The sequence below is a fragment of the Oncorhynchus tshawytscha genome, linkage group LG26, assembly GCF_018296145.1.
Source record: "Oncorhynchus tshawytscha isolate Ot180627B linkage group LG26, Otsh_v2.0, whole genome shotgun sequence".
NCBI classification, from domain to species: Eukaryota; Metazoa; Chordata; class Actinopteri; order Salmoniformes; family Salmonidae; genus Oncorhynchus; species Oncorhynchus tshawytscha.
In genome coordinates this window covers 53328979-53350964 of record NC_056454.1, presented here as the reverse complement: position 1 = coordinate 53350964, position 21986 = coordinate 53328979, and positions in this window count along the sequence as shown.

Sequence of the window (21986 nt, the reverse complement as noted above, 5' to 3'; positions counted from 1 at the left end):
CATGTTAGATATACATGTTAGATATACAGTACATGTTAGATATACAGTACATGTTAGATATACATGTTAGATATAGTACATGTTAGATATACATGTTAGATATACAGTACATGTTAGATATACAGTACATGTTAGATATACAGTACATGTTAGATATACATGTTAGATATACAGTACATGTTAGATATACAGTACATGTTAGATATAGTACATGTTAGATATACATGTTAGATATACGGTACATGTTAGATATACATGTTAGATATACATGTTAGATATACAGTACATGTTAGATATACAGTACATGTTAGATATACAGTACATGTTAGATATACAGTACATGTTAGATATACATGTTAGATATACAGTACATGTTAGATATACATGTTAGATATACATGTTAAATATACAGTACATGTTAGATATACAGTACATGTTAGATATACATGTTAGATATACAGTACAAGTTAGATATACATGTTAGATATACAGTACATGTTAGATATACATGTTAGATATACATGTTAGATATACAGTACATGTTAGATATACATGTTAGATATACAGTACATGTTAGATATACAGTACATGTTAGATAGTACATGTTAGATATACAGTACATGTTAGATATATACATGTTAGATATACATGTTAGATATACATGTTAGATATACAGTACATGTTAGATATACATGTTAGATATACAGTACATGTTAGATATACAGTACATGTTAGATATACATGTTAGATATACAGTACATGTTAGATATACATGTTAGATTTACAGTACATGTTAGATATATACATGTTAGATATACATGTTAGATGTTAGATGTTAGATATACATGTTAGATTTACAGTACATGTTAGATATACAGTACATGTTAGATATACATGTTAGATTTACAGTACATGTTAGATATACAGTACATGTTAGATTTACAGTACATGTTAGATATACAGTACATGTTAGATATACATGTTAGATATACAGTACATGTTAGATATACAGTACATGTTAGATATACAGTACATGTTAGATATACAGTACATGTTAGATATACATGTTAGATATACATGTTAGATATACAGTACATGTTAGATATACATGTTAGATATACAGTACATGTTAGATATACAGTACATGTTAGATATACAGTACATGTTAGATATACAGTACATGTTAGATATACAGTACATGTTAGATATACATGTTAGATATACATGTTAAATATACAGTACATGTTAGATATACAGTACATGTTAGATATACATGTTAGATATACATGTTAGATATACAGTACATGTTAGATATACATGTTAGATATACAGTACATGTTAGATATACATGTTAGATTCACAGTACATGTTAGATATACAGTACAGGTTAGATATAGTACATGTTAGATATACATGTTAGATATACAGTACATGTTAGATATACATGTTAGATATACAGTACATGTTAGATATACAGTACATGTTAGATATACATGTTAGATATACAGTACATGTTAGATATACATGTTAGATATACATGTTAGATATACATGTTAGATATACAGTACATGTTAGATATACATGTTAGATATACAGTACATGTTAGATATACAGTACATGTTAGATATATACATGTTAGATATACATGTTAGATATACAGTACATGTTAGATATACATGTTAGATATACAGTACATGTTAGATATACATGTTAGATATACAGTACATGTTAGATATACATGTTAGATATACAGTACATGTTAGATATACATGTTAGATATACAGTACATGTTAGATATACAGTACATGTTAGATATACATGTTAGATATACAGTACATGTTAGATATACAGTACATGTTAGATATACAGTACATGTTAGATATACATGTTAGATATACATGTTAGATATACAGTACATGTTAGATATACAGTACATGTTAGATATACATGTTAGATATACATGTTAGATATACAGTACATGTTAGATATACATGTTAGATTTACAGTACATGTTAGATATACATGTTAGATATACAGTACATGTTAGATATACATGTTAGATATACAGTACATGTTAGATATACATGTTAGATATACAGTACATGTTAGATATACATGTTAGATATACATGTTAGATATACAGTACATGTTAGATATACAGTACATGTTAGATATACAGTTACATACAGTACAAGTTAGTACATGTTAGATATACAGTACATGTTAGATATACATGTTAGATATACATGTTAGATATACAGTACATGTTAGATATACAGTACATGTTAGATATACATGTTAGATATACATGTTAGATATACATGTTAGATATACAGTACATGTTAGATATACATGTTAGATATACAGTACATGTTAGATATACATGTTAGATTTACAGTACATGTTAGATATACAGTACAGGTTAGATATACATACATGTTAGATATACATGTTAGATATACAGTACATGTTAGATATACAGTACATGTTAGATATACAGTACATGTTAGATATACATGTTAGATATACATGTTAGATATACATGTTAGATTTACAGTACATGTTAGATATACAGTGTTAGATATACAGTACATGTTAGATATACATGTTAGATATACATGTTAGATATACAGTACATGTTAGATATACAGTACATGTTAGATATAGTACATGTTAGATATACATGTTAGATATACAGTACATGTTAGATATACATGTTAGATATACAGTACATGTTAGATATATACATGTTAGATATACATGTTAGATACAGTACATGTTAGATATACATGTTAGATATACAGTACATGTTAGATATATACATGTTAGATATACAGTACATGTTAGATATACATGTTAGATTTACAGTACATGTTAGATATACAGTACATGTTAGATATACATGTTAGATTTACAGTACATGTTAGATATACATGTTAGATATACAGTACATGTTAGATATACAGTACATGTTAGATATACAGTACATGTTAGATATATACATGTTAGATATACATGTTAGATATACATGTTAGATATACAGTACATGTTAGATATACATGTTAGATATACAGTACATGTTAGATATACAGTACATGTTAGATATACAGTACAAGTTAGATATACATGTTAGATATACAGTACATGTTAGATATACATGTTACATGTTAGATATACATGTTAGATATACATGTTAAATATACATGTTGTTAGATATACAGTACATGTTAGATATACATGTTAGATATACAGTACATGTTAGATATACATGTTAGATATACATACATGTTAGATATACATGTTAGATATACAGTACATGTTAGATATACATGTTAGATATACATGTTAGATATACAGTACATGTTAGATATACAGTACATGTTAGATATACATGTTAGATATACAGTACATGTTAGATATAGTACATGTTAGATATACATGTTAGATATACATGTTAGATATACAGTACATGTTAGATATACATGTTACATGTTAGATATACAGTACATGTTAGATATACATGTTAGATATACAGTACATGTTAGATATACAGTACATGTTAGATATACATGTTAGATATACAGTACATGTTAGATATACATGTTAGATTTACAGTACATGTTAGATATACAGTACATGTTAGATATACAGTACATGTTAGATATACATGTTAGATATACAGTACATGTTAGATATACAGTACATGTTAGATATACAGTACATGTTAGATATACATGTTAGATTTACAGTACATGTTAGATATACAGTACATGTTAGATATACGGTACATGTTAGATATACATGTTAGATATACAGTACATGTTAGATATACATGTTAGATATACAGTACATGTTAGATATACATGTTAGATATACAGTACATGTTAGATATACATGTTAGATTTACAGTACATGTTAGATATACAGTACATGTTAGATATACAGTACATGTTAGATATACATGTTAGATATACAGTACATGTTAGATATACATGTTAGATATACAGTACATGTTAGATATACATGTTAGATATACAGGTTAGATATACAGTACATGTTAGATATACGGTACATGTTAGATATACATGTTAGATATACATGTTAGATATACAGTACATGTTAGATATACAGTACATGTTAGATATACAGTACATGTTAGATATACATGTTAGATATACAGTACATGTTAGATATACATGTTAGATATACAGTACATGTTAGATATACAGTACATGTTAGATATACAGTACATGTTAGATATACATGTTAGATATACAGTACATGTTAGATATACAGTACATGTTAGATATACAGTACATGTTAGATATACAGTACATGTTAGATATACAGTACATGTTAGATATACATGTTAGATATACAGTACATGTTAGATATACAGTACATGTTAGATATACAGTACATGTTAGATATACATGTTAGATATACATGTTAAATATACATGTTAGATATACAGTACATGTTAGATATACAGTACAGGTTAGATATACATGTTAGATATACAGTACATGTTAGATATACATGTTAGATATACAGTACATGTTAGATATACAGTACATGTTAGATATACAGTACATGTTAGATATACAGTACATGTTAGATATACATGTTAGATATACATGTTAGATATACAGTACATGTTAGATATACATGTTAGATATACATGTTAGATATACAGTACATGTTAGATATACATGTTAGATATACAGTACATGTTAGATATACATGTTAGATATACAGTACATGTTAGATATACATGTTAGATTTACAGTACATGTTAGATATACAGTACAGGTTAGATATACGGTACATGTTAGATATACATGTTAGATATACAGTACATGTTAGATATACATGTTAGATATACAGTACATGTTAGATATACATGTTAGATATACAGTACATGTTAGATATACAGTACATGTTAGATATACATGTTAGATATACATGTTAGATATACAGTACATGTTAGATATACAGTACATGTTAGATATACATGTTAGATATACAGTACATGTTAGATATACATGTTAGATATACATGTTAGATTTACAGTACATGTTAGATATACAGTACATGTTAGATATACATGTTAGATTTACAGTACATGTTAGATATACAGTACATGTTAGATATACAGTACATGTTAGATATACATGTTAGATATACAGTACATGTTAGATATACAGTACATGTTAGATATACATGTTAGATATACATGTTAGATATACAGTACATGTTAGATATACATGTTAGATATACAGTACATGTTAGATATACATGTTAGATTTACAGTACATGTTAGATATACAGTACATGTTAGATATACATGTTAGATTTACAGTACATGTTAGATATACAGTACATGTTAGATATACATGTTAGATATACATGTTAGATATACAGATATACATGTTAGATATACAGTACATGTTAGATATACATGTTAGATATACATGTTAGATATACATGTTAAATATACATGTTAGATATACAGTACATGTTAGATATACATGTTAGATATACAGTACAAGTTAGATATACATGTTAGATATACAGTACATGTTAGATATACATGTTAGATATACAGTACATGTTAGATATACATGTTAGATTTACAGTACATGTTAGATATACAGTACAGGTTAGATATACGGTACATGTTAGATATACATGTTAGATATACAGTACATGTTAGATATACGGTACATGTTAGATATACAGTACATGTTAGATATACAGTACATGTTAGATATACATGTTAGATATACATGTTAGATATACAGTACATGTTAGATATACAGTACATGTTAGATATACATGTTAGATATACAGTACATGTTAGATATACATGTTAGATTTACAGTACATGTTAGATATACAGTACATGTTAGATATACATGTTAGATTTACAGTACATGTTAGATATACATGTTAGATATACAGTACATGTTAGATATACAGTACATGTTAGATATACATGTTAGATATACAGTACATGTTAGATATACAGTACATGTTAGATATACAGTACATGTTAGATATACATGTTAGATATACAGTACATGTTAGATATACGGTACATGTTAGATATACAGTACATGTTAGATATACAGTACATGTTAGATATACATGTTAGATATACATGTTAGATATACAGTACATGTTAGATATACATGTTAGATATACAGTACATGTTAGATATACAGTACATGTGAGATATACAGTACATGTTAGATATACATGTTAGATATACATGTTAAATATACAGTACATGTTAGATATACAGTACATGTTAGATATACATGTTAGATATACAGTACATGTTAGATATACAGTACATGTTAGATATACATGTTAGATATACAGTACATGTTAGATATACATGTTAGATATACAGTACATGTTAGATATACAGTACATGTTAGATATACAGTACATGTTAGATATACATGTTAGATATACATGTTAGATATACAGTACATGTTAGATATACAGTACATGTTAGATATACAGTACATGTTAGATATACATGTTAGATATACAGTACATGTTAGATATACAGTACATGTTAGATATACAGTACATGTTAGATATACATGTTAGATATACAGTACATGTTAGATATACATGTTAGATATACATGTTAAATATACAGTACATGTTAGATATACAGTACATGTTAGATATACATGTTAGATATACAGTACAAGTTAGATATACATGTTAGATATACAGTACATGTTAGATATACATGTTAGATATACAGTACAAGTTAGATATACATGTTAGATATACAGTACATGTTAGATATACAGGTTAGATATACAGTACATGTTAGATATACATGTTAGATATACAGTACATGTTAGATATACATGTTAGATATACATGTTAGATATAAAGTACATGTTAGATATACAGTACATGTTAGATATACATGTTAGATATACATGTTAGATATACAGTACATGTTAGATATACAGTACATGTTAGATATACAGTACATGTTAGATATACATGTTAGATATACATGTTAGATATACAGTACATGTTAGATATACATGTTAGATTTACAGTACATGTTAGATATACAGTACATGTTAGATATACAGGTTAGATATACATGTTAGATATACAGGTTAGATATACAGTACATGTTAGATATACATGTTAGATATACAGTACATGTTAGATATACATGTTAGATATACATGTTAGATATACAGTACATGTTAGATATACATGTTAGATATACAGTACATGTTAGATATACATGTTAGATATACAGTACATGTTAGATATACATGTTAGATATACAGTACATGTTAGATATACAGTACATGTTAGATATACATGTTAGATATACAGTACATGTTAGATATACATGTTAGATAGTACATGTTAGATATACATGTTAGATATACAGTACATGTTAGATACATGTTAGATATACAGTACATGTTAGATATACAGGTTAGATATACAGTACATGTTAGATATACATGTTAGATATACAGTACATGTTAGATATACAGTACATGTTAGATATACAGTACATGTTAGATATACAGTACATGTTAGATATACATGTTAGATATACATGTTAAATATACAGTACATGTTAGATATACAGTACATGTTAGATATACATGTTAGATATACAGTACATGTTAGATATACATGTTAGATATACAGTACATGTTAGATATACATGTTAGATATACAGTACATGTTAGATATACATGTTAGATATACAGTACATGTTAGATATACATGTTAGATATACAGTACATGTTAGATATACAGTACATGTTAGATATACAGTACATGTTAGATATACATGTTAGATATACAGTACATGTTAGATATACAGTACATGTTAGATATACAGTACAAGTTAGATATACATGTTAGATATACAGTACATGTTAGATATACAGTACATGTTAGATATACAGTACAAGTTAGATATACATGTTAGATATACAGTACATGTTAGATATACAGTACATGTTAGATATACAGTACAAGTTAGATATACATGTTAGATATACAGTACATGTTAGATATACATGTTAGATATACAGTACATGTTAGATATACATGTTAGATATACATGTTAGATATACATGTTAGATATACATGTTAGATATTAGTACATGTTAGATATACATGTTAGATATACAGTACATGTTAGATATACATGTTAGATATACATGTTAGATATACATGTTAGATATACAGTACATGTTAGATATACATGTTAGATATACAGTACATGTTAGATATACATGTTAGATATACAGTACATGTTAGATATACATGTTAGATACATGTTAGATATACAGTACAGTTAGATATACATGTTAGATATAGTACATGTTAGATATACAGTACATGTTAGATATACAGTACATGTTAGATATACAGTACATGTTAGATATACATGTTAGTACATGTTAGATATACATGTTAGATATACAGTACATGTTAGATATACATGTTAGATATACAGTACATGTTAGATATACATGTTAGATATATGTTAGACATACAGTACATGTTAGATATACAGTACATGTTAGATATACAGTACATGTTAGATTTACAGTACATGTTAGATATACAGTACATGTTAGATATACATGTTAGATATACAGTACATGTTAGATATACAGTACATGTTAGATATACAGTACATGTTAGATATACAGTACATGTTAGATATACATGTTAGATATACAGTACATGTTAGATATACAGTACATGTTAGATATACAGTACATGTTAGATATACAGTACATGTTAGATATACAGTACATGTTAGATATACAGTACATGTTAGATATACAGTACATGTTAGATATACATGTTAGATATACAGTACATGTTAGATATACATGTTAGATATACAGTACATGTTAGATATACAGTACATGTTAGATATACAGTACATGTTAGATATACAGTACATGTTAGATATACATGTTAGATATACATGTTAGATATACATACATGTTAGATATACATACATGTTAGATATACAGTACATGTTAGATATAGACATGTTAGATACAGTACATGTTAATACAACAGTACATGACTTTAGATATGTACATGTTAGATATACAGTACAGGTTAGATATACATGTTAGATATACAGTACATGTTAGATATACATGTTAGATTTACAGTACATGTTAGATATACAGTACATGTGAGATATACATGTTAGATATACAGTACATGTTAGATATACATGTTTCATTCTCTCTCTCAATTCCATTCCATTGACTTTATTGACATGGCAAGTTCATTATTATTTACATTGTCAAAGTATACATATCTAAAAATATATATTTATATATTTATATATAAATACATGGTGGGACCATCAGCAATAATAATAGTAGTAGTGGACATGGGATTACCATTAACTACAACTACAACAACACTATTAATGAGAACAACAATACATTAAAGCAATGGTAGTGGACCAGTGTCGTCATGACTGAGAAGACACATGACCTGGTAGTAGACCAGTGTCAACATGACTGAGAAGACACATGACCTGGTAGTAGACCAGTGTCAACATGACTGAGAAGACACATGACCTGGTAGTGGACCAGTGTCAACCTGACTGAGAAGACACATGACCTGGTAGTAGACCAGTGTCAACATGACTGAGAAGACACATGACCTGGTAGTAGACCAGTGTCAACATGACTGAGAAGACACATGACCTGGTATGAACGACAAAACAAAACAAGATGGGAAATATTATCGACATTACTTTGCACTTTTCACTGGCCGTCCCTCAGGTTGTGGCAGGAGGACACATATTTGGCTTTTCACTGGCCGTCCCTCAGGTTGTGGCAGGAGGACACATATTTGGCTTTTCACTGGCCGTCCCTCAGGTTGTGGCAGGAGGACACATATTTGGCTTTTCACTGGCCGTCCCTCAGGTTGTGGCAGGAGGACACATATTTGGCTTTTCACTGGCCGTCCCTCAGGTTGTGGCAGGAGGACACATATTTGGCTTTTCACTGGCCGTCCCTCAGGTTGTGGCAGGAGGACACATATTTGGCTTTTCACCCAATAAATATTAGACTTTTTCTTCATCTTTTATAGTTTCAAATTCTTTGTATTGAATTATAATTTTGGGAAAGAAATATTCTCTTAGGTCTGAGTATTTGTCACAGTATAATAGGAAATGCAGCTCTGTCTCTACCTCTCCCCTGGAGCAGAGTGAGCACAGCCTGTCCTCTCTGGGCAGCCAGGTTTGTCTGTGACGACCGGTCTCTATAGCCAGACTGTGCTCACTGAGTGAGCAGTCTCTCTCTCTCGCTCTCTCTCCTCTCTCGCTCGCTCTCTCTCTCTCCTCTCTCTCTCTGTCTGTCTGTCTGGCTGTCTGAGTTTTGACTGGTCCTCTATTCCAACCTGGACTCAGGGTAGACGTAACATAATGAACGTAAATCCGATGCACTCTAGTATGATATGTAACGTTTCGTGTGGTATGTATTAATTTGTGGATGTCCATCCATTTTGTATAATATGTTACAAATTTGCAAAACATATGATATGTTACGGATTCCAATTAGGTGGCTAATTCTAAAGTTAGCTAGGTGGCTAACGTTAGCTAGGCTTGAGTGAGGTTAGGGTTAGCGTTTAAGGTTAGGAGTTAGGTTAACTTCTTGGATATAGGGGGCGCTCTTTTAATTTATGGATTAAAAAACGTGCCCGTTTTAAGCGCAATATTTTGTCACGAAAAGATGCTCGACTATGCATATAATTGGCAGCTTTGGAAAGAAAACACTCTAAGGTTTCCAAAACTGCAAAGATATTATCTGTGAGTGCCACAGAACTCATGCTACAGGCGAAACCAAGATGGAACTTCAGCCAGGAAATGGGTAGAATTTTTGAAGCTCTGTTTTCCAATGTCTCCTTATATGGCTGTGAATGCACCAGGAACGAGCCTGCACTTTCTGTCGTTTCTTCAAGATGTCTGCAGCATTGTGACGTATTTGTAGGCATATCATTGGAAGATTGGCCATAAGAGACTACATTTTCCAGGGGTCCGCCCGGTGTCCTTAGTCTAAATTGGTGCGTAATCTTCAGTTGCGGGCATTTTTTCCTGGGATTCAGGACAGAAAGCACACTTCCACGAACGATGTATCATCGAAGAGATATGTGAAAAACACCTTGAGGATTGGTTCTAAACAACGTTTGCCATGTTTCAGTCGATATTATGGAGTTCATTTGGAAAAAAGTTAGGCGTTTTTATGACTGGATTTTCGTGTTTTTTTGGTAGCCAAACGTGACGCACCAAACGGAGCGATTTCTCCTAAACAAATAACCTTTCAGGAAAAACTGAACATTTGCTATCTAACAGTCTCCTCATTGAAAACATCTGAAGTTCTTCAAAGGTAAATGATTTTATTTGAATGCTTTTCTGGTTTTTGTAAAAATGTTGTCTGCTGAATGCTAACGCTAATGCTAACGCTAAATGCTACGCTAGCTAGCTACTGTTACACAAATGATTGTTTTCCTATGGTTGAGAAGCATATTTTGAAAATCTGAGATGACAGTGTTGTTAACAAAAGGCTAAGCTTGAGAGCTAGCATATTTATTTCATTTCATTTGCGATTTTCATGAATAGTTAACGTTGCGTTATGGTAATGAGTTTGAGGCTGTATTCACGATCCCGGATCCGGGATGGCTAAGTGCATTAAAGGGTTAATTAACCTTCTGTCTTATGTAACCGGTGACCCAACCAAAAGTAACATAGACTAATTTGTGTGTCAAGGATTTATATGTACTATGTTACGTCTAGTCTATGAGACCAGGTTGGCTATTCTGGGCATCCCTTTGGAATGTATTAAACAGCAGAGAACAATGTCACTGTGAGAGCTGCCTGGCATTAGCACTCAGATCAGCTTCTGGCTTTAGGGAATCCACTCACAGATGAGATGAGTTCCAGGTGCTTAGTTCTTACAGACAAAACATCTGTGTCATTGTTACGTGTCCTTGGAGAGGTTTGGAAAGTAAAGAGAGAGAGAGAGAAAATTATGTTTATCAGCAGATCCACATCCATCCTGTTGTTCTAGGAAACTTCTCCGAAACGGAATCTGTTAAATGCATAGGCCCACTCTCTACTGTAATGTATAGGTCTACTCCCTACTGTAATGTATAGGCCTACTCCCTACTATAATGCATAGGCCTACTCTCTACTGTAATGCATAGGCCTACTCTCTACTGTAATGCATAGGCCTACTCTCTACTATAATGCATAGGTCTACTCCCTACTGTAATGTATAGGCCTACTCCCTACTATAATGCATAGGCCTACTCCCTACTGTAATGTATAGGCCTACTCCCTACTATAATGCATAGGCCTACTCTCTACTGTAATGCATAGGCCTACTCTCTACTGTAATGCATATAGGCCTACCTACTCTGTAATGTATAGGCCTACTCCCTACTGTAATGTATAGGCCTACTCTCTACTGTAATGTATAGGCCTACTCTCTACTGTAATGTATAGGCCTACTCTCTACTGTAATGTATAGTCCTACTCTCTACTGTAATGTATAGGCCTACTCTCTACTGTAATGCATAGGCCTACTCTCTACTATAATGTATAGGCCTACTCTCTACTGTAATGTATAGTCCTACTCTCTACTGTAATGTATAGGCCTACTCTCTACTGTAATGCATAGATCTACTCTCTACTGTAACTTCAAACCTGGACTACGGTGCGACGAAGAAGGACACACTGTAGGTAAACTGCAGTTGGTCCAGAACAGAGCAGCACGTACTGCATTTAGATGTACACAGAGGGTGAATATCAATGACATTCATGTCAATCTCTCCTGGCTCAAGGTTGAGGAGAGATTGACTGCATCGCTATTGGTCTTTGTGCGAGGTGTTGATGTGTTGAAGGTACTGAACTGTTAAATCAAATTTTAAATCAAATCTCATTTTATTGGTCACATACACATATTTAGCAGATGTTATTGTGGGTGTAGAGAAATACTTGTGTTCCTAGCTCCAACAGTGCAGTAATATCTAACTAAATGCTTGTGTTCCTAGCTCCAACAGTGCAGTAATATCTAACTAAATGCTTATGTTCCTAGCTCCAACGGTGCAGTAATATCTAACTAAATGCTTGTGTTCCCAGCTCCAACAGTGCAGTAATATCTAACTAAATGCTTGTGTTCCTAGCTCCAACAGTGCAGTAATATCTAACTAAATGCTTGTGTTCCTAGCTCCAACAGTGCAGTAGTATCTAACTAAATGCTTGTGTTCCTAGCTCCAACAGTAATATCTAACTAAATGCTTGTGTTCCCAGCTCCAACAGTAATATCTAACTAAATGCTTGTGTTCCTAGCTCCAACAGTGCAGTAATATCTAACTAAATGCTTGTGTTCCTAGCTCCAACAGTGCAATAATATCTAACTAAATGCTTGTGTTCCCAGCTCCAACAGTGCAGTAATATCTAACTAAATGCTTGTGTTCCTAGCTCCAACAGTGCAATAATATCTAACTAAATGCTTGTGTTCCCAGCTCCAACAGTGCAGTAATATCTAACTAAATGCTTGTGTTCCCAGCTCCAACAGTGCAATAATATCTAACTAAATGCTTGTGTTCCTAGCTCCAACAGTGCAGTAATATCTAACTAAATGCTTGTGTTCCTAGCTCCTACAGTACAGTAATATCTAACTAAATGCTTGTGTTTCTAGCTCCAACAGTGCAGTAATATCTAACTAAATGCTTGTGTTTCTAGCTCCAACAGTGCAGTAATATCTAACTAAATGCTTGTGTTCCTAGCTCTAACAGTACAGTAGTATCTAACTAAATGCTTGTGTTCCTAGCTCCAACAGTAATATCTAACTAAATGCTTGTGTTCCCAGCTCCAACAGTAATATCTAACTAAATGCTTGTGTTCCTAGCTCCAACAGTGCAGTAATATCTAACTAAATGCTTGTGTTCCCAGCTCCAACAGTGCAATAATATCTAACTAAATGCTTGTGTTCCCAGCTCCAACAGTAGTATCTAACTAAATGCTTGTGTTCCTAGCTCCAACAGTGCAGTAATATCTAACTAAATGCTTGTGTTCCCAGCTCCAACAGTGCAGTAATATCTAACTAAATGCTTGTGTTCCTAGCTCCAACAGTGCAATAATATCTAACTAAATGCTTGTGTTCCTAGCTCCAACAGTGCAGTAATATCTAACTAAATGCTTGTGTTCCTAGCTCCTACAGTACAGTAATATCTAACTAAATGCTTGTGTTTCTAGCTCCAACAGTGCAGTAATATCTAACTAAATGCTTGTGTTTCTAGCTCCAACAGTGCAGTAGTATCTAACTAAATGCTTGTGTTCCTAGCTCTAACAGTACAGTAGTATCTAACTAAATGCTTGTGTTCCTAGCTCCAACAGTAATATCTAACTAAATGCTTGTGTTCCCAGCTCCAACAGTGCAGTAGTATCTAACTAAATGCTTGTGTTCCTAGCTCCAACAGTCCAGTAGTATCTAACTAAATGCTTGTGTTCCTAGCTCCAACAGTAATATCTAACTAAATGCTTGTGTTCCCAGCTCCAACAGTAATATCTAACTAAATGCTTGTGTTCCCAGCTCCAACAGTAATATCTAACTAAATGCTTGTGTTTCTAGCTCCAACAGTGCAGTAGTATCTAACTAAATGCTTGTGTTCCCAGCTCCAACAGTGCAATAATATCTAACTAAATGCTTGTGTTCCCAGCTCCAACAGTGCAGTAATATCTAACTAAATGCTTGTGTTCCTAGCTCCAACAGTGCAGTAATATCTAACTAAATGCTTGTGTTCCTAGCTCCAACAGTGCAGTAATATCTAACTAAATGCTTGTGTTCCCAGCTCCAACAGTGCAGTAATATCTAACTAAATGCTTGTGTTCCTAGCTCCAACAGTAATATCTAACTAAATGCTTGTGTTCCCAGCTCCAACAGTAATATCTAACTAAATGCTTGTGTTCCTAGCTCCAACAGTAATATCTAACTAAATGCTTGTGTTCCTAGCTCCAACAGTGCAGTAGTATCTAACTAAATGCTTGTGTTCCTAGCTCCAACAGTGCAGTAGTATCTAACTAAATGCTTGTGTTCCTAGCTCCAACACAGTAATATCTAACTAAATGCTTGTGTTTCTAGCTCCAACAGTGCAGTAGTATCTAACTAAATGCTTGTGTTCCTAGCTCCAACAGTGCAGTAATATCTAACTAAATGCTTGTGTTCCTAGCTCCAACACAGTAATATCTAACTAAATGCTTGTGTTTCTAGCTCCAACAGTGCAGTAGTATCTAACTAAATGCTTGTGTTCTAGCTCCAACAGTGCAGTAGTATCTAACTAAATGCTTGTGTTCCTAGCTCCAACAGTAATATCTAACTAAATGCTTGTGTTCCCTAGCTCCAACAGTAATATCTAACTAAATGCTTGTGTTCCCAGCTCCAACAGTAATATCTAACTAAATGCTTGTGTTCCCAGCTCCAACAGTGCAGTAATATCTAACTAAATGCTTGTGTTCCCAGCTCCAACAGTAATATCTAACTAAATGCTTGTGTTTCTAGCTCCAACAGTGCAGTAATATCTAACTAAATGCTTGTGTTCCCAGCTCCAACAGTGCAGTAATATCTAACTAAATGCTTGTGTTCCCAGCTCCAACAGTGCAGTAATATCTAACTAAATGCTTGTGTTCCCAGCTCCAACAGTGCAGTAATATCTAACTAAATGCTTGTGTTCCCAGCTCCAACAGTGCAGTAATATCTAACTAAATGCTTGTGTTTCTAGCTCCAACAGTGCAGTAATATCTAACTAAATGCTTGTGTTCCCAGCTCCAACAGTGCAGTAGTATCTAACTAAATGCTTGTGTTTCTAGCTCCAACAGTGCAGTAATATCTAACTAAATGCTTGTGTTCCCAGCTCCAACAGTGCAGTAATATCTAACTAAATGCTTGTGTTTCTAGCTCCAACAGTGCAGTAATATCTAACTAAATGCTTGTGTTCCTAGCTCCAACAGTGCAGTAATATCTAACTAAATGCTTGTGTTCCCAGCTCCAACAGTGCAGTAATATCTAACTAAATGCTTGTGTTCCCAGCTCCAACAGTGCAGTAATATCTAACTAAATGCTTGTGTTTCTAGCTCCAACAGTGCAGTAATATCTAACTAAATGCTTGTGTTCCTAGCTCCAACAGTGCAGTAATATCTAACTAAATGCTTGTGTTCCTAGCTCCAACAGTGCAGTAATATCTAACTAAATGCTTGTGTTCCTAGCTCCAACAGTGCAGTAATATCTAACTAAATGCTTGTGTTTCTAGCTCCAACAGTGCAGTAATATCTAACTAAATGCTTGTGTTTCCCAGCTCCAACAGTGCAGTAATATCTAACTAAATGCTTGTGTTCCCTAGCTCCAACAGTGCAGTAATATCTAACTAAATGCTTGTGTTCCCAGCTCCAACAGTGCAGTAATATCTAACTAAATGCTTGTGTTCCCAGCTCCAACAGTGCAGTAATATCTAACTAAATGCTTGTGTTTCCTAGCTCCAACAGTGCAGTAATATCTAACTAAATGCTTGTGTTCCTAGCTCCAACAGTGCAGTAGTATCTAACTAAATGCTTGTGTTCCCAGCTCCAACAGTGCAGTAATATCTAACTAAATGCTTGTGTTCCCAGCTCCAACAGTGCAGTAATATCTAACTAAATGCTTGTGTTTCCTAGCTCCAACAGTGCAGTAATATCTAACTAAATGCTTGTGTTCCCTAGCTCCAACAGTGCAGTAATATCTAACTAAATGCTTGTGTTCCCAGCTCCAACAGTGCAGTAATATCTAACTAAATGCTTGTGTTTCTAGCTCCAACAGTGCAGTAATATCTAACTAAATGCTTGTGTTCCTAGCTCCAACAGTGCAGTAATATCTAACTAAATGCTTGTGTTTCTAGCTCCAACAGTGCAGTAATATCTAACTAAATGCTTGTGTTCCTAGCTCCAACAGTGCAGTAATATCTAACTAAATGCTTGTGTTCCTAGCTCCAACAGTGCAGTAATATCTAACTAAATGCTTGTGTTTCTAGCTCCAACAGTGCAGTAATATCTAACTAAATGCTTGTGTTCCCAGCTCCAACAGTGCAGTAATATCTAACTAAATGCTTGTGTTCCTAGCTCCAACAGTGCAGTAATATCTAACTAAATGCTTGTGTTCCTAGCTCCAACAGTGCAGTAATATCTAACTAAATGCTTGTGTTCCCAGCTCCAACAGTGCAGTAATATCTAACTAAATGCTTGTGTTTCTAGCTCCAACAGTGCAGTAATATCTAACTAAATGCTTGTGTTCCTAGCTCCAACAGTGCAGTAATATCTAACTAAATGCTTGTGTTCCCAGCTCCAACAGCCTCTAATGTGCAGAGTTGAGTAACTGCGTGGTAGCCGGCTAGTGAAGGCTATCTAAGGTCCAGAACAGAGGCTGAGAAACACATAAATAGAGCCATGACTACATGGAAATCTCAAACAAAACTCAAGCTACCATTTAAACCATATTAAAGAACAGTTTACAGCGCGACGGGGACTGTGAAGACACACACACAGACATAATGTAACATTTTGTGTTGTATTTGGTGTTGTACTATGTACTGTATTATGTATGTGCTGCGTGATTGGGACACAACTGGGATATGTGGTCATCTTCAGATGAATTCACTAGCTGTGGGTCTCCGGATGGGAGGGTCCTGCTGAATGGCTGAATTGTAATGTAAATGTAGTGACATGTATGATGTATTTAATGTTGTGTTGTTTCCTGTTTGGACCCCAGGAAGAGTAGCCCCTGCCTCTGCAGCAGTTAATTGGGGATCCTAATAAATACTCATACTAAATGGTAATGTCCTGTGTTACATAGAGGACTCACTAGAGTGCCTCTAACTGTCCACATTAATGGGACCAAGGGCCATTAGTAACATTGTTTTACACCATAAATAATATACATCTGACCTAAATTAATAAAGAGGCACTAAATCATGTTGAAATGTGAATAAACTAACATAGATCAAGAGTAGATAAAAATGGCAGTTTTTATAGAACACTTTTTTAAGAACATTTTATAATCCTGGACATGATGCTTTCAGGGCAAAACCCATCCCTCTTCCAGAGGAGACAGAAGACACGGTCTGTTAGTGGCAGAAAGGAAAGCAATGAATATTTTACAGGCTGGGAGTGCGCTAGCTCGTAGGTAACAGCATCCAGGGTGGAACTACTGTAGCGTTTATTCAGCTTATCAAAAACACATCTCCCACAGTGCCACAAGGCCAGGAGAGGCGGAGGTGGACCAACTGCAGACCGAGGGCGGCAGGCAGCAGGCGGCATGATTGTTTGTCAATATTGGTGGGTCCCCCCTGCTGTAGAACCCTGACTGCTTCTCAAATGGAACCCAATTCCCTCAATAGTGCACTACTTTAGAACAGAGCTCTATGTGCCCTATGAGCCCTGGTCAAAGCAGTGAACTATCTAAGGAATAGGGTGCTATTTGAGATGCACACAGAGCCCAACAGAGACGGTATTAAACCAACCACATACTGTATTAAACCAACCACATATTGTATTATACCAACCAGACTGTATTAAACCAACCACATACTGTAATAAATCAAATCAAATCAAATTTTATTTGTCACATACACATGGTTAGCAGATGTTAATGCGAGTGTAGCGAAATGCTTGTGCTTCTAGTTCCGACAATGCAGTAATAACGAACAAGTAATCTAACTAACAATTCCAAAACTACTACCTTATAGACACAAGTGTAAGGGGATAAAGAATATGTACATAAAGATATATGAATGAGTGATGGTACAGAGCAGTAAACCAACCACATACTGTATTATACCAACCAGACTGTATTAAACCAACCACATACTGTATTATACCAACAAGACTGTATTATACCAACTACATACTGTATTATACCAACCACATACTGCATTAAACCAACCAGATTGTATTATACCAACCAGACTGTATTATACCAACCAGACTGTATTATACCAACCAGACTGTATTATACCAACCAGATTGTATTATACCAACCAGACTGTATTATACCAACCAGACTGTATTATACCAACCAGACTGTATTATACCAACCACATACTGTATTAAACCAACCAGACTGTATTATACCAACCAGACTGTATTATACCAACCACATACTGTATTATACCAACCAGACTATATTATACCAACCAGACTGTATTATACCAACCAGACTGTATTATACCAACCAGACTGTATTATACTAACCACATACTGTATTAAACCAACCAGACTGTATTATGCCAACCAGATTGTATTATACCAACCAGACTGTATTAAACCAACCAGACTGTATTATACCAACCAGACTGTATTATACCAACCAGACTGTATTATACCAACCAGACTGTATTATACCAACCAGACTGTATTATACCAACCAGACTGTATTATACCAACCACATACTGTATAATACCAACCAGACTGTATTATACCAACCACATACTGTATAATACCAACCAGACTGTATTATACCAACCACATACTGTATTATACCAATCACATACTGTATTATACCAACCACAGACTGTATTATACCAACCACAGAGATAGATGATAGAAAATGGACAAATAAATGGAGGAAAGACTGCTGGGGAAGATGGGTGGCTGCCTGTTGGGCGTCTGGCTGCCTATTGGGCCTCTGGCTGCCTGTTTGGAGGCCGGCTGCCTGTTGGGCAGCTGGCTGCATATTTCTGTTTACAGAGGGAAGGGGACTGTGGCTGTGGGGGAGGGAGTCTTTGTCATGCTGACTCACTGGAGCACCTCCTACAGCTACTGTATAGGACTTCATGCTTAAACCACTACAATCATTTAGGTTACAGTTCCTCAACAATTTGTGTTAATGATTCTCTGTCAGACCAAATCAAAATGTGTTTTGACGGTTTCTCACCCATCTCCCCTTATCACTACTAATATACATTTAACCACTAAGCCTTGCTGTTTTCTGCCTGAAGAGAAATTGGAGTCCTTGAAAAGGCTAAATCTGTTGTTGTGTTTATAGACTAATTGAACTACATTATTAAAGATACTGTTCACTAGAATGTTGGCCTGTGAACTGCACCTGTGTGTTTATAGACTAATTGTTCTACATTATTAAAGATATGTTTTACTGTTCAGTAGAATGTTGGCCTGTGAACTGCACCTGTGTGTTCTATTTCACCTTTATTTAACCAGGCAAGTCAGGTCAGAACAAAGTCTTATTTACAATGACGGTCTAGGAACATTGGGTTAACTGCCTTGTTTAGGGGAAAAACAACAGAGTTTCACCTTTCGGTTACTGGCCCAACACTCTAACCACTAGGCTACCCTGCCGTTTCTCAGTGTTGATGCCAGGGTGGCTATAAACAGCTCCGTCCTTGTGCAAGGACACCATTTGATATGTGTGAGTGTGTGACTGTGTATCAGTCCTTTGCTCTGAGGGACAGCAGACCTTCCTTGTTATCTCAGTACTAGATCTATGGGCTCCTGTCTCTACTGTAGGTCTACTGTATTGGACTGTCTGGCCTACTGTCTCTTCTGTACTTGTCTGTCTGTCTCTACTGTAGGTCTACTGTACTGGACTGTCTGTCTCTACTGTAGGTCTACTGTACTGGACTGTCTGTCTCTACTATAGGTCTACTGTACTGGACTGTCTGTCTCTACTGTAGGTCTACTGTACTGGACTGTCTGGCCTACTGTCTCTACTGTAGGTCTACTGTACTGGACTGTCTGTCTCTACTGTAGGTCTACTGTACTGGACTGTCTGGCCTACTGTCTCTAATGTAGGTCTACTGTACTGGACTGACTGTCTCTAATGCAGGTCTACTGTACTGGACTGTCTGGCCTACTGTAGGTCTACTGTACTGGACTGTCTGTCTCTACTGTAGGTCTACTGGACTGGACTGTCTGTCTCTACTTTAGGTTTACTGTACTGGACTGTCTGTTTCTACTGTAGGTCTACTGTACTGGACTGTCGGTCTCTACTGTAGGTCTACTGTACTGGACTGTCTGGCCTACTGTCTCTAATGTAGGTCTACTGTACTGGACTGTCTGGCCTACTGTCTCTACTGTAGGTCTACTGTACTGGACTGTCTGTTTCTACTGTGGGTCTACTGTACTGGACTGTCTGGCCTACTGTCTCTAATGTAGGTCTACTGTACTGGACTGTCTGTTTCTACTGTGGGTCTACTGTACTGGACTGTCTGGCCTACTGTCTCTACTGTAGGTCTACTGTACTGGACTGACTGTCTCTACTGTAGGTCTACTGTACTGGACTGACTGTCTCTACTATAGGTCTACTGTACTGGACTGTCTGTCTCTACTGTAGGTCTACTGTACTGGACTGTCTGTCTCTACTGTAGGTCTACTGTACTGGACTGTCTGGCCTACTGTCTCTACTGTAGGTCTACTGTACTGGACTGTCTGTTTCTACTGTGGGTCTACTGTACTGGACTGTCTGTCTCTACTGTCTCTACTGTCTGGACTGTACTGGACTGACTGTCTCTACTGTAGGTCTACTGTACTGGACTGTCTGACTGTCTCTACTGTAGGTCTACTGTACTGGACTGTCTCTGTCTCTACTCTAGGTCTACTGTACTGGACTGTCTGTCTCTACTGTGGGTCTACTGTACTGGACTGTCTGGCCTACTGTCTCTACTGTAGGTCTACTGTACTGGACTGTCTGTTTCTACTGTGGGTCTACTGTACTGGACTGTCTGGCCTTGTCTCTACTGTAGGTCTACTGTACTGGACTGTCTGTCTCTACTGTAGGTCTACTGTACTGGACTGTCTGACTGTCTCTAATATAGGTCTACTGTACTGGACTATCTGTCTCTACTGTAGGTCTACTGTACTGGACTGTCTGTCTCTAATGCA